The sequence below is a fragment of the Heterodontus francisci genome, chromosome 12 (genome assembly GCF_036365525.1).
Source record: "Heterodontus francisci isolate sHetFra1 chromosome 12, sHetFra1.hap1, whole genome shotgun sequence".
NCBI lineage: Eukaryota > Metazoa > Chordata > Chondrichthyes > Heterodontiformes > Heterodontidae > Heterodontus > Heterodontus francisci.
Genome location: NC_090382.1, coordinates 64,615,790 through 64,629,791, shown reverse-complemented (window position 1 = coordinate 64,629,791; position 14,002 = coordinate 64,615,790).

Here is a 14,002-nt window from a genome sequence, read left to right as displayed (position 1 = left end):
TTTCAAATTTCTCATTCAGGGCAGATTTTATATGTGGTAAGGGATTACTCACCACTGTTCTGTCTCAAAAATTCTATTACATACAATGGGACTAAATTGGATAGCCCCTGAATTGAGGCGTGGGGGTAGAGATGTGCAATTATCCTGTGTCTGGTTAAAATGATGCCCAATAAAACAAGGTGACCTCCTTGTGGGCTTGAGGGGGAGGAGGGCCTCCTCTGTGGGAAATCTGTGGCCATGGAGGGCCCCCGCCAAGAAAATCTGCACCTCTCTGAACCACCCTCCCCTAAAAGCTAAAAGCTCCCCCTTCAATCCACCAGCCTCCCACCTGCTCACTGAGGCCTGCTGGTTTGGCCCCGGTGACCCTGCTTCACTTATCTTGGATCCAAGCTCCAGCACTGGGCCTGGGTCTAAGGCCTCTTGCAGTACTAGCAGTGGCCACCGCTCCCAGTGGGACTGCTGATACTGGTAAGCTGTGGGCCCTGTGATTGGCCGACAGCTCTTGGAGACGGGATCTCCGTCTTTAAAGGATTGGGGTTTCTGGCATCCGGCACCACGCCAATTAACAGCCTGAGAACTGCTCCAGGGGGGTGGGGGCTCTAGCCAGCCAAGGCAGGATTCCCCCTGCCTTTTTGGCCCGGATCAGAGTGGCCCTTGCGTCTCCTCTTCCAACTCAGAGGAGCTGTGCCATTCCAGCACTTCTCCCTCTTCAAGGTCCACACCTCTCTGGAGGGCCATATTATGAAGTGCACAGCAGACAACCACAATGTGTGAGATCCTTGAGAGAGTGGATTGGAGGATGCTACTTGACCAGTCAAGACACCTTAACTTCATCTTCAAGAGGCCGATGGCCTGCTCAACGATGACCCTTGTGCTCAGGTGGCGCCAGTTGTCATGTCTGACAGCCTCCATGGTCGGGTAATGCATCAGAGTCATCTTCCATCTCCTCAGGGAATAAGCCATAACCACTAACAGCCATCCATGGATTTCCGATTGCATGAATGTCTGCGACATCTGTGATTGCAAGAAGATGAAGGCATCATGGCAGCTTCCAGGATAGCGTGCACACACATGCATGAAGCTCTTGCTGCAGTCACAAACCAGCTGAATGTTTAGGGAGTGGAATCCCTACCAGCTGAGGAATCTCCGTGGCTGGTCAGTCAGTGCCTTGATGACCACGTTGAGTGAAATTGATGATCCCCTGCACGAGGGAATCCGACAACTGAGGCAAATCCCGCTGTCCTTTGAGCTTGAGTGCCGCTATCCCCCTTGAATTCAACATAATCCTCTGCCTTCTTGAACAGAGAATCCATTACCTCTGTGATGGAATGAATGGTGTGCTGCCTCCTGCGAGATGCCACCAATATCTGCTGCTGCTTGGAAGGACCCGCATGCAAAAAGGTGCAAGGCCACTGTGACATTTACAACCACAGAAAGGCCATGGCGTTAGTTCCTGTGAACCCTTGGATGACCCTCACTGAGGGCACAGAAATCAGGAACCATCTGCCTGGAAAGGCGCCGCCTTCTGTGGCATTGACACTCCGACATGTCCCAGTTCCCTTTGGCAGTGGACCCGCATTTGAGGGTATCACCTTCATTGCCTTCCTGCCCCTCATTTCTGACCCCTGCGCCCCTGTTGTCCAGGGGTCTGCCTTTGCTCCTGGAAATATGCTCTTCATCGCTAGTCAATCCTATCTCAGAGTAGCTTCGTCCCATTTCCTTTTAATCCCGCCCTCCCTCTCTATTGGAATGTGAGTCTTCCTGAACCCCCTCTCATAAACCCATGAGGCCCAGGAGCAGAGGGAGCTGCAAACCACCTACCCCTCCAAAATGCCTTTGTCAAGAGTAAGGAGATATGACGATAAACCTCCTGACTCCGTACAACTGGTTACCTGTGATGAAAGCCTTTTCTGAGCTTTCACTCTTTAGTGGAGCCACGTGCTGCTGTCCTGTCATTTCCGAGTGGCCTCCCATGTTGTTTGCGCCTCCTCCTCCGTCATGGTTCAGACCCTGCGTAGATCCTGCGCCTCTGAAAGAACATTCAAAACCTGCCCTTAACGAGCTGACAAGCTTGTTAAGTGGCTTAACTGGCTATTTAGTTATCTCGGGCGGGTTGACTGCTGCGGTTCTCGGCAGATCCTTTTAAAATTTGAGCATGCCATTTTTCGTGTTGGGAAACTGTATGCTGACCCAAGGGGCAGTTTTAAGCAATCAACACCACCCCACCGCCCCCCCCAGGGGTGAAGCTGAGAAGGGGAGTATTGTGAATATTGAGGCTGCAGGTGCTAAGCGTGTGAGCAGAGAGTAAGAGAGCTGAGAGTTTAGATTCTTATCTTGGCAATTGGTGAGGCCATTGAACTTCTTTCGGCATTGTAGCTACATCCTGGGAGCTAGACGCCTGGCATTAACCTCTTTCACAACCTCTTCCCACTGGCAGCAGAGATGGTGCCTTGCCCTGGTGTGACCATTTTTCTCTAAAATCCACAGCACAAATTCAAAGCATTATATTCATCAGCAAGATGAGAGAGGGTTTACGTAGAAAAAATGACAGCCTGCTTTATGAATCTGTTCCAAGAGACAGTACATTATTAACATAGTGCACTAAATGCCCATTCATCGTTAGACTGTAAATTACTCTTTTTTTTTAAACTTCTTAAAAGAGGAACCAATAAAACAGAATATTTTGAGGGAATCATATTAGGACAAAGAACAAGGGTTTAATAATCAGCACCCACGTTTTGCTGATTTTTTTTAAGGGAAGGGGAAGAAATATTAGGGCACTTAATCCTATTTCTGCCCCTTTATGTTGTCATAGGTGGTGAAATTTCTATTTAAGGGCAGAATCATAGAAATTACAGCACAAACGGAGACCATTCTCCTATCACAAGCTCTTCAGCTGCACAGTCTGGTTAGATCTATACATCTTTGAAAAAAATCAGAAGAACTTATCAGTCACCTCATGGGAACTTCAAAAAGTTGTCAAACATGAAGAACTGGAAAATTCCATTTTAACTATGACATTTCAGTAAAATATTCAACACCAGTTTACACTCAACATCTGATCCTCCAGTTTAGAGTTCAAAGAGTTTGTTAAAAGCTGTGTTTATCTTGGCAATCATGTCTGAAGTTGTCTTGAACACCCGTATTTCTGAAAAGCCTAGTGATTGCATTTTGAGTGCACAAGCTCCAAAATGCAGCTATTTATCATAACCTTATGATTTTTAAAGATATACTGTTGTTTTAAATGCAGTGCTTATCACATTTCAGGGCTCAGAGTACAGTCTGCACAGAATGAGCAATTGAACAGATGACAAAAGAACAAATATATGACTCATTGAACTAACACAGCCTCAAAAGCACTGACAGCAGGAAACTCACATGTATAAGGTTGCAATATGGGTGAACCATGTCTGAGGTGATCTGCAGCAATTGTAGAAAATAGGCTTTACACAATTTGTGTTCATTCAAATGTCCCTAATTCTGGTGCTGCACCTCCTTTAAAGTATTTTGCTGTCCATACTTTAGTTTTACAATCATGGCATTTATGATTGTATGTACCTGCATTTGTAATGTTGCCATCTAGTGCTAATTAAAAAAATGTCCAGCATCTTAAAACCAAATCGCAGGTTGTATATAAATCTTCAAATGTTTTGGCACCAGTTCATGAGATATTACAACTGGCAATGGAAGATGTAAAGTAAATCATTTCTCAAAAATTCCTGGAACAGCCAGTTAGTCATGTGACCAGCTGGTCCAACCAGTCCTGGCCCCTGTGGATTGCATCACCCCAGCAGGTCCCGGAATGCACTTGCCCACTCTCTCACTATCCGGTGATCAACATCCATTGTGGGTTGAATGTGTCAGAGAATGGTCCTTTGTCTACACAAGCACCGTCTGTTAGTATGCAAATGTTTTTTTCAGTCACGGCTCATCTGTTCAACAATTCATTTCCTCGCTCCAGCAACTGTTAAAAATCAATATTCATATTGCAAAACCAATGTGCCTCATTCTTGGCAGGTGGGGGCCTGCATGACACCTCCACACTCAGCAGAATGAAATGCGATTTGAGAAAAGCAAATTTCATTAAAAGGGTCAAGAGAAAATATAAGATACAGTGTTACAACCAGGTGCAAAAGGTGTCCAGGGGTTCCTCTCAGCCTTCACCTGGTCTTACTGTAACAGGGTTTAATTTTTAAACACACTGTTGTTTTAGCTCCTCTTTGGTGAATCCTTATTCACCGCTTTCCAATTCTAAGGCAAAGAAACCAGCACAACAGGTTTCTCAGATTTAAAGAAGAGAAGTGAAACTTTATTAAACTTAAACTCTAATTTGGTTAATGCCGACGGATACATGACGCGCCCATGGTAGCATGCGCACACAATACATACATGCAGATGGAGATAGAAAGAAAACAAAAGAAATAAAGTGGAAAAGTTTGAGGTAACATCTGAGGAAGTTTTTTGTGTTACAGTTCTTCGAGCTCACTGCAGTGTCACTTATTGTGGATAGATCTTGCTTTTTGTTGGGGCCCAGTATACTTCCTAAACCTTGTTCGCTATAGGAGACTTTTCTTTCTTGGTGTTCATGTGTCTTCAGTGATTTGGAGTTCTGTGAGAAAGAGATGGCAGCAGGCAGACAGGAGAGGGTATGGCGAGCCAGCCAAGAGAGATCTTCTCAGTCCAGGAGCATTCTGCTTTCTGTCCAAACTCTTTGTACAAATTCAAAAAACTCAGGTTGCCCAGCAGGTTGGTCATGTGACTAGCTGGTTTGACCATGTCCGTTTGTGTATTTGGCCATCTTAGTAGTCAACCTGGAATGCGATCTCCCCCACCTTCAACATTTAATGTGTCAGGGAATGGCTGCTTTGTCCGTCCAAACACTTTCTGTTTATATGCAAATGTCTTTGACAGCCACAGAGGATCTGTTTAACAAGTCCTTTCTTCACTCCAGGAACAGTTTAAAATCAATGTTCATGACAAAATTAATGTGCCCATCCTGGACAGTAGGGGCGAGCATGACAACAGAAAAAAAAACTTGCATTTTTCTCATTCATTCATAAATTCTAAAACTTATTGCAGCCTGTCTTTTCATGGTGCCAGTGTGCTTTAATTGCTCCCTTTTTGGCATCCCAGTAAATATGTGATTCTTAAGGGGAAGTTTTTCTTCAGTTTGCCCATTTCCATGGCTGCCTAGGGTCTTTGAGATGGTTAGATTTAATTAGCCCTGAGTTGGAATTTTTTTTTCAGGAGAGCCAGTAGTGGGCGGGTCTACCCGGAACACTCTCTCAGTGCTTTGCTGAGTCATGCAAAGGCTTTTGACTTCAGGGAATGGGTGGTTCACTGTTTTTTGGACTGTGGTGGAGGATTCTTCGCTAATCTCCCCTTTGTCCTCTGGGACACTCCTGCCTTCAGGTATTTGTGCAGACTCTACTGCACTCCCCTGTGGCACCTCGACTAGGCGAGGCATCACCCTCTCAGTTTCTCTTCCCCCAGAGGTCTTTCTTTATCTCTACAGGTTCCTGTACATGCTATTAGCAACTCTGGTGGGGTGCTTCTAGTGTCTGCATTTACATGGGAGGATGTGGGCTCGAACTTTTCAAATTTCTTGGTGTTGGCTGCCCAGACAGGAGGGGTTTTCATCCGGGATTCCTCCCGAACTTCCTTTAACCTGCCCTCTTGGTCATTTTTTCCCCTTCCTTGTCTAACCCTTTGCCTGCCTGTCCCCGTTTGTTCTCGGCGAGGATCACTTACAGTTCACCAACCCTCTGCTGGAGGGTCCTCCTAACACTGGTACAGGACTTAGGGGTGCAGGTTTCACTGTAGATTGGTGTTTCCCCACAACCTGGCATATGTGGCTACTCCTGCAGAACTCCACCACATCTTTGTGGAGTTTTGATCAGTTAAATTGTTGTCTTAGAGAGGCTTTGGTCTTTCGTATACCAGCATGTACAGCCACTGTAGTCTCGTGGGTGCTTCTTAATATTTCTCTTCGGTACCACTAACTGGCGTACTACTGCCCAGTCCTTGCTCTCAGGTCTGTGAGGAGAACTCCATTTCCTCATCAGTACCTCATTCTTTAAATAGTAGCAATCAGGGACTTCCTCTGCTTCACTTTCAGACTGGGCAATCTGGGCTAACTCTCACAATACTGGATCAGCTCGCTGAGCCTCAGCTAGGAAAAATCCATTTAATTCATTCCCTGGGTCTTCTAACTTTCCAAAGTGCCAATTCAGTCTCCTCTGGGGGAGCTGGTTTGATCATGGCCTGATCCATGACACATACAGGGAAACTGCAGGTGTCCGTCTCCTGCCACGGCCCTGACTCTCTGACTTCATGCGGGCTTTCTTTCACTATTGGGGGGGGGCTAACACCTCCACCCCTGCCAGATCATTACCTGGGAGGTCAACCCCATCCACAGGCAGACTAGGGACAATCCCTACGGTCACCGCTCCCAAAACTAGGTCACACTCCAGGTGCACCCGGTGTACAGGTACAGGCATATACTGCCCTCCAATACCATTCACCACCATTCTGGTGTGCACTGCACTCTCTGGGGGAAAGGTCAGGCCTTTGCCCAGTAAAAGGGATCTAGTGACCCCTGTGTCCCTGAGAATTACTGTGGGCTTGCTGGCCCCACTCGAGGGGTATGGGGTTACTCTCCCTTCAGACACAAAACCCTGATAATCTTCAGGAATCCTACTAAATTTTCTTGCACTTGTAGCCGTAAGCTTCCTGGGTCTCATTCTTACTGCAGTTCAAGCCACAGCCTATTCTGCTGTGCTTTCCATCAGGCCCCCGTCTTCACTGAGCGGGTGTGCCCTGATTAACCCTACCAGTTTTCCCTTTCATTTCCAGCAGTTAGCTTTTAAATGCCCTGCTTTGTTACAATGGAAGCACACAGGTCTCCGGATCTCACTCCTGCTCACAGCACCTTCCTTTTTGGTGAGAGGAAGGCCCCCTGTGTCTCCTACTTTCCTTTCTCTCCCAGGGCTGCTTGAGCTCCTATCACCTTCCCACCCTTTGTCCTTTTCAGATTTGTGGGGTGACTAGGAAAGGTTCTGCCCTGGGAAACTGACTTATAAATTAAAGCAAACTCATCGGCCAGAACAGCCGCTTGCCAAGCTCTCTGGACCCACTGTTCCTCTACATGGGTCTTTGTGGAGAGTGGGAGAAAGTGTTTAAATCCCTCTAACAGAATTAATTCTCTGAGATTCTCATAGCTGAGCTGTACTTTAAGAGCCCTCAGCCACTGGTCAAAAACAAGCTGCTTACTTCTTTCAAACTACAGATAAGTTAGATTAGCTTGCTTCTTGAGGGTTCTAAACTTTTGGCGATAGGCTTCGGGTACTAATTCATCTGCCCCGAGGATAGCATTTTTTGTCAGTTCATAATTTGATGAACTCTCATCTGGCAACAGGGAATAAACTTCATGGGCTTTTCTGGTTAGCTTACTTTGTAGTAAAAGAAGCCAGGTCTCAGCTGACCATTTTAGCTGCCTTGCCAGTTTCTCAAAGGATACAAAAAATCCTATATCTTCCTCATTGAATTTTGGAATTCGTTGAGCTAGTTTTAACAATTCTGTACCCAGCCCTGAATTACGCTCCTCCACATTGGCCATGTTTTCACTGGGGTTACTCTGTCGCCCCCTAGTTAACTCAATCTGCTTCAGCTTTCTTTCTTCACATTCCTTCCGGAATATTCTTTCTCTCGCTCTCTCGTTCCTTCTCCTGACTTTCTCTCTCTCTTCACGTTCCTTCTGGAAGGCTCTATCTTTCTCCCTCTCCTCTAATTCAAGTTTCCTCTGTTCCAACTGTAGCTTTGCTAGCAATACCCTGTCAGGATCTGCTTCTAGCCCTGTTTCTGCTTCTTCAGATTCAAGAGAAAAATGGAGTGCAGACTTCCTAGCCTTGCCATGTACAGTGATCCCACAATGCACAGCCATTTTCCTTAACTCCTCCATGGACAGTGCTTTTAACTTATCCCAAGTTACTTCACACTGGCTTGGAGAGCTACTAGTTTCAGTTGCAGACATGTTAGTATTCAAGCACACACAACTACAGGAAAGCCTGTATTGAAATCTCGCTCTTTTCTGATTGGGAACAATTTGGCTTCCCACTTCCAATTTCTCTAATTTGTCTGTGGGTAAAACCAGGAGGCTTGCACCAAAATTTCTATTATGATCAGGTGAGAAAAGGGTCTAGGGGTCCCTCTCAGCCTTCACTTGGTCTTACCGTCACAGGGTTTAATTTTAAACATACTGTATTTTTAGCTCCCCCTTGGTGAATCCTGTTCACCGCTTTCCAATTTTAAGGCAAAGAATCCAGCACAAACAGGTTTTCTTAGGTTTAAAGAAGAAAGATTGAAATTTATTAAACTTCAACTCTAATTCAGTTGATGCCTACAGACACACGGCACACCCATGCGAGCATGCATACACGATACACATACAAATAGAGACAGAAAAAATCACAAGAAAAATAAAGTGGAAAAGTTTGAGGCAATATCCGAAGAGTTTTTGTTACGGTTCTTCAAGCTCACTGTAGAGTCCTTGATTGTAGGTAGATCTTGCTTTTCGTTGGGGCCCAGTATTTTCCTTAAACCTTGTTCGCTGTAGGAGACTTTTCTCTCTTGGGGTTCGTGTGTCTTCAGTGGATTTAGAGGCTAGTGAGAAAGAGATGGGAGCAGAGGAGAAAGATGTTCTCAGTCCAGGAGCAAACATTCTTTCTGCTCAAACTCTCTGCGGCGAGTTCAAAAAACCCCTGAAACAGCCAGTTAGTCATGTGACCAGCTGGTCCAACCAGTCCTGGCCCCTGTGGATTGCATCACCCCAGCAGGCCCTGGAATGTGCTTACCCACCCCCTCACTGTCCGGTGGAAAGTGAGGACAAGGGGAACCCTGTTTCCTGTAAGGACTCCATCCCATTCTCCCAGTTTCTCCTTCTCCAATGCATCTATTCTGATTATGTAATCTTCCACAACAGCGCTTCTGACATGTCTTCCTTTTCCCTCAACCATGAATTTCTCCCTACTGTGGTTGACAGGGCACTCGACTGTGTACGACCCATTTCCCACACCTCTGCCCTCACCCGTTTCCCTCCCAGAATTTCAATAGGGATCCCTTTGTCCTCACTTTCCACCCCACCAGCCTACATATCCAAAGGATCATCCACTGCCATTTCCGCAACCTTTAGCTAGATGCCACTACCAAACACATCTTCCCCTCCCCATCAGCATTCCAAAGGGACCGTTCCTTCCGTGACACCCTGGTTCACTCCTCCATCATCCCAGACACCTCGTCCCTTTCGCACGGCACCTTCTTATGCAATCACAGGAAGTGTAATACCTGCCCTTTTACCTCCTCTCTCCTCACCATCCAAGGCCCCAAACACTCCATCCAGGTGAAGCAGCGATTTACTTGTACGTCTTTCAATTTAGTATACTGCATTCTCTGCTCACAATGCATTCTCCTCTACATTGGGGAGGCCAAACGCAGATTGGGTGACCGCTTTGCAGATCATCGCCACTCAGTCCACAAGCATGACCCCGAGCTTCCGGTTGCTTGCCATTTCAATTCAACACCCTGCTCTCACACCCACATTTCTGTCTTTGGTCTGCTGCAGTGTTCCAGTGAACATCAACACAAGCTTGAGGAATAGCACCTCATTTTCCGATTAGGCACTCTGCAGGCTTCTGGACTCACCATTGAGTTTAATAATTTCAGAACATAACTGGCCTGTTTATCATTTTATTTTATATTCTAACCATGTGCCTGCCTTAAACTTGTTTTTTCATGTTTGTGCTTTTGGGCAGAGCTGTCTATTATTCTGTCATTAACACTCTCGCTGGATTAATGCTTTGTCTTTCACCACACCATTAGCACTCCTTTTGCCTTTGTCCCATGACATCTTTATCATTTAATCTCTGCTGCCCTTTTCCCTATCACACACCTTCCCCTTTTATTCTCTTTCCCCCACCCCCACTTCACTTGCTTAAAACCTATTACATATTTAACTTCTGCCAGTTCTGATGAAAGGTCACAGGCTTGGAACGTTAACTCTGTTTCTCTCACCATAGATGCTGCCAGACCTGCCAAGTATTTCCAGCATTTTCTGTTTTTATTTCAGATTTCCAGCATCTGCAGTATTTTGCTTTTATTTGTCTGTTTGATTGATGTTGTTTGAAGATAAAATATTGGCCAGACCACTAGGGAGAACTCCTTTTCTCCTCTTCGAAATAATACCATTGGATTTCTTATGTCCACTTGAGTGGGAAGATGGGGCCTGGCTTTAACATTACATCTGAAAGATAGCACCTCTGACAGTACAGGACTCCCTCAGTACTGCAGTGGGGTGCCAACCTCCATTTTGTGCTCGAGTCTCTAGAGGGTCTTGAACCTACATCCTCCTGTCTCAGAGGTGAGAGTGGATTTACTGAGTCCCAGGTAACACTTAAAATGAGGATTAAGTTACTTAAAACAAAACTGAAAGGTAGTTTGCCTACATTCACAAGTTCATAGCCCAATTGTAGAAACTAGAAGAGTTTTAAACAACAAAATTATGGAAATTTTTGCATCCTGCATGATAGTGAACATTGTTACCAAATATAAGGTTATAATTTGAAAGTAAATATATTTTTGCAATGAAATCAAATTTGAAGAAATCATAGTTATACTGTAAATTGCAATTCAGTATCAGAGTAATTGCAAAAAGAGCTGAATACTGCGATCTTCAGCGAGCAGCCCAATTTCTGACATTATGATAGAGGAAGGTCATTGATAAAGCAGCTGAAGGTAGCGTCCTTAGCCCAACTACCCATCAATGTCCCAGACTCCTGCATCACCACCCCTGGGTGTGTTCTCTCCCACCAGTAGCACAGACCTAATAGAAGTGAGGGCACAGTGGTATACAATCGGGAGGGAAAGTAGCCCTGTGAGTCTCAATATTGAGCACCACTTGGAAGAAGCAACTCCTTGCTGCCACACACAGTCAAATGTTGGTCCAATAAGGTGCTTAATCTTTGCAAGGACTGTGGGATGGTCACTCCTATCAATGGTGTCATGGACAGATGCATTTGCAACAGGTAACGGATGAGGTCAATTATGTTATTCCTTCGTATTGGCTTACTCACCACGTTCTGTAAGCTCAGTCAGGATTTGCCAGCTTGGTCAGTGGCGATACTACTGAGGCACTCCTCAGTGCTTCATCCAAGTGGTGTTCAACATGGAGGAGTATGGATTCATCAAAGGAGAGAGGGTGATAAGTGGTAATCAGTAGGCAGTTTCCTAAAGCCATAAGACTTCACAGATCCAGAGTCAGTTTTGAGGACTCCAGGACAACTATCCTGCCAACTGTATACCACAGTGGCCCCACTTCTAGTGGGTTTGCCTGCTGGTGGGACAGGACATACCCAGGTTTGGTAATGCAGGAGCCTGGGACATTGGCGGATAGGTATTATTCTATAAGTATGACTATGTCAGGCTGTTGCTTGACTAATCCGAGACAGTGCTTCCAAATTTGGCACCACTCCCCAGATGTTAGTAACACTTTGCAGGGCAAACTGAGAAAGGTGTGCCTTTACTGTGTCCTGATTAGTTGCATAGGTCACCACAGAGTGGTCCATTTGGTTTTATTCTTTTGTTCCTTTTCTTGGGTTTGATACAACTGAGTGGCCTACTTGGCCACGCTAAAGGGCAGTTAAGAGTCAACCATGCTAGCGTAGGAATGAAGTTACATATAGGCCAGAGCGGATAAGGATGTCAAGTTTCCTTCCGTGAAGGACATTAGTAAACCAGTTGGGTTTTTACACCAATCTGAGAACTTCGTGGTGACTTTTACCGGTACCAGCCTTTTATTTCTAGATTTATTTGTTTATTGAATTAAAATGGTGGAATTTGAATTTATGTTCTCGGAATTATCAGTCCAGGCCAATAACGTAACCATTATGCTGCTGTATCTGTACCCGCGAGGAACACAGCTGCAAAAATATCCACGAGTTACTACTACGGATGGATGAATGCAATGCCACATGCATGAACAGTGAGAAAATCTATCAATAAAAGAAAAAGAGAAACTAAGTCAAACAGCTCCAAATATTTTTTGAACTTTCTTTCGGCTAACATTTCGCTTCCTCCACTAAACTCAGCACTTATTACCAGAAAAGAGGTTTGCAACGTACTAACGACAGAACATCTTTTGATATGTACAAGACAGTGAAAGTAGCCCGAATTTATTTTTGCACATGGTATCAAGCTCCTTCTGGAGATAATTTTTCCTGAAAAAATAGTTTAGGTTTGTATATAACTGCAGTGTTTACAGTATGTTACCAGTGCAACAAATGAAAATTTAAACAATACTAAATTTCAAAATGGAATCTTAACATTTTGCACTGTATTCTAAGTGGTTCAGCAACTTTCTTTTATTGTTTTATATCGATAGCTCAAAACCAATGATGGTTCATATATCAGGAAATCAAATGTACAAGGACTATAAATCATTCAAATTTCGAGGGGATTATAAATAAAAATCTTGAATTTCATATGTTTGACGAAAAGATTTGGCTTAAGCTCATTGACTGCTGTTAGAGATGCTTGGTATGGAAGCAAAGAAGCAAATAAGAAAAGAGTAAATTAAAGCTTTGTACATTTTTGGTCTTCACTGCAAAAAGCACACCATAAACAGATAGGAAATAAAGTGCTGCTTCCCATTTCATACTATTTATTGAACTGGTAGTACTTATTTATTCATCTGATGTGGATAAAGAAAAATCACTATTGTTCCATTCTTTGATTTTATTTGATTCTTTTCTTAATTTTAATTTTTAATGTTATTTATATTCCTCTCCTTCCATTGTCACTGGTTTGTAAAATCTGCGTGTCAGCATTTAGGTTGGTTGACGTTGTACCAGTTATACATTTGTAATGATAGCAGGGCAAAGAATAGGAACAGTTGATGAGTATTCCTGTTAGGTGGGGAGAATATCACTGATGTAAAATAGGGATGGTTGCTGGGTGACCTATTACTCCCGCGGCTTATGATGATTCTGCTGTCGGACCAGTGCTGCACGGCAGCGCTACAAGGAAACAAACACGAAGATCCTGTCCTGTCCCTTCATCATTTTGAACACCTCTATCAAATCACCACATAATCGTGAATGAAAATAGCCCCAGTTTTTCAAATCTTTCTTTGTATTTGTATTTCCTCATACCACCAGCATCCGAGCGACTCTATATTTACCACCTCTATTGTTTCAACGCCCGTCCGATAACGTGAAGCCCGAAACTGGGCAAAATTGCAATACTACTGTCCCATATATCGGAAACACCTGACAACACCCTTTTATACACTTGTTGAGCGCCCTGATTTTCCTATTGTTCCCTATTATAGCATATAGCTGAGGGAGTACCACCACCCTTGAAGTCCTTCTCCCAAGTCTGCTTACTAATTACCTAAACCTCTTTTGCAAGACTTCAGGCTTTTCCTTTCCTATATTAGTTTTTCCCACATGAACCAGAAATCTCTCCTCCTCTTCTCCAGTCTTTCTGAAATGTCTCTTGGCAGTACCTCCCAAACCTGTGATGTCCACCACCTAGCACCCGTGAGGAACAAAAAGGATCCAGTATTCTGTGTGTACTGCAAAAGATAACTACTGAGTTTCCTATTACTACTGCTAATTTCACCACTCTCCAAACCGTCCTGTGTTTTTTTTTTGCCACTGTATTCTTTATAATGATCCTAAAGAGTCCTCATCTTCCCCACAGAAAGATAGCGCTTCAAACTTGTTGGAGAGGGTAATTTGCTTTAGACATTCCTGCTCTAGCCTGTCCTTCCTTACTTTTCCTGACCTGAAAATAACTACCACTTCTTCCTCTACCACTGCCATTTACCTATCTCTCAGCATGATGATTACTCTCTGAAATTCTTGCTCAAGCGACCTCTCTCCTTCATGAAGTATTAAATTGTCTTCAACATCTCAAGATCGGAGATATTGAGCTCAAATAATTTCAG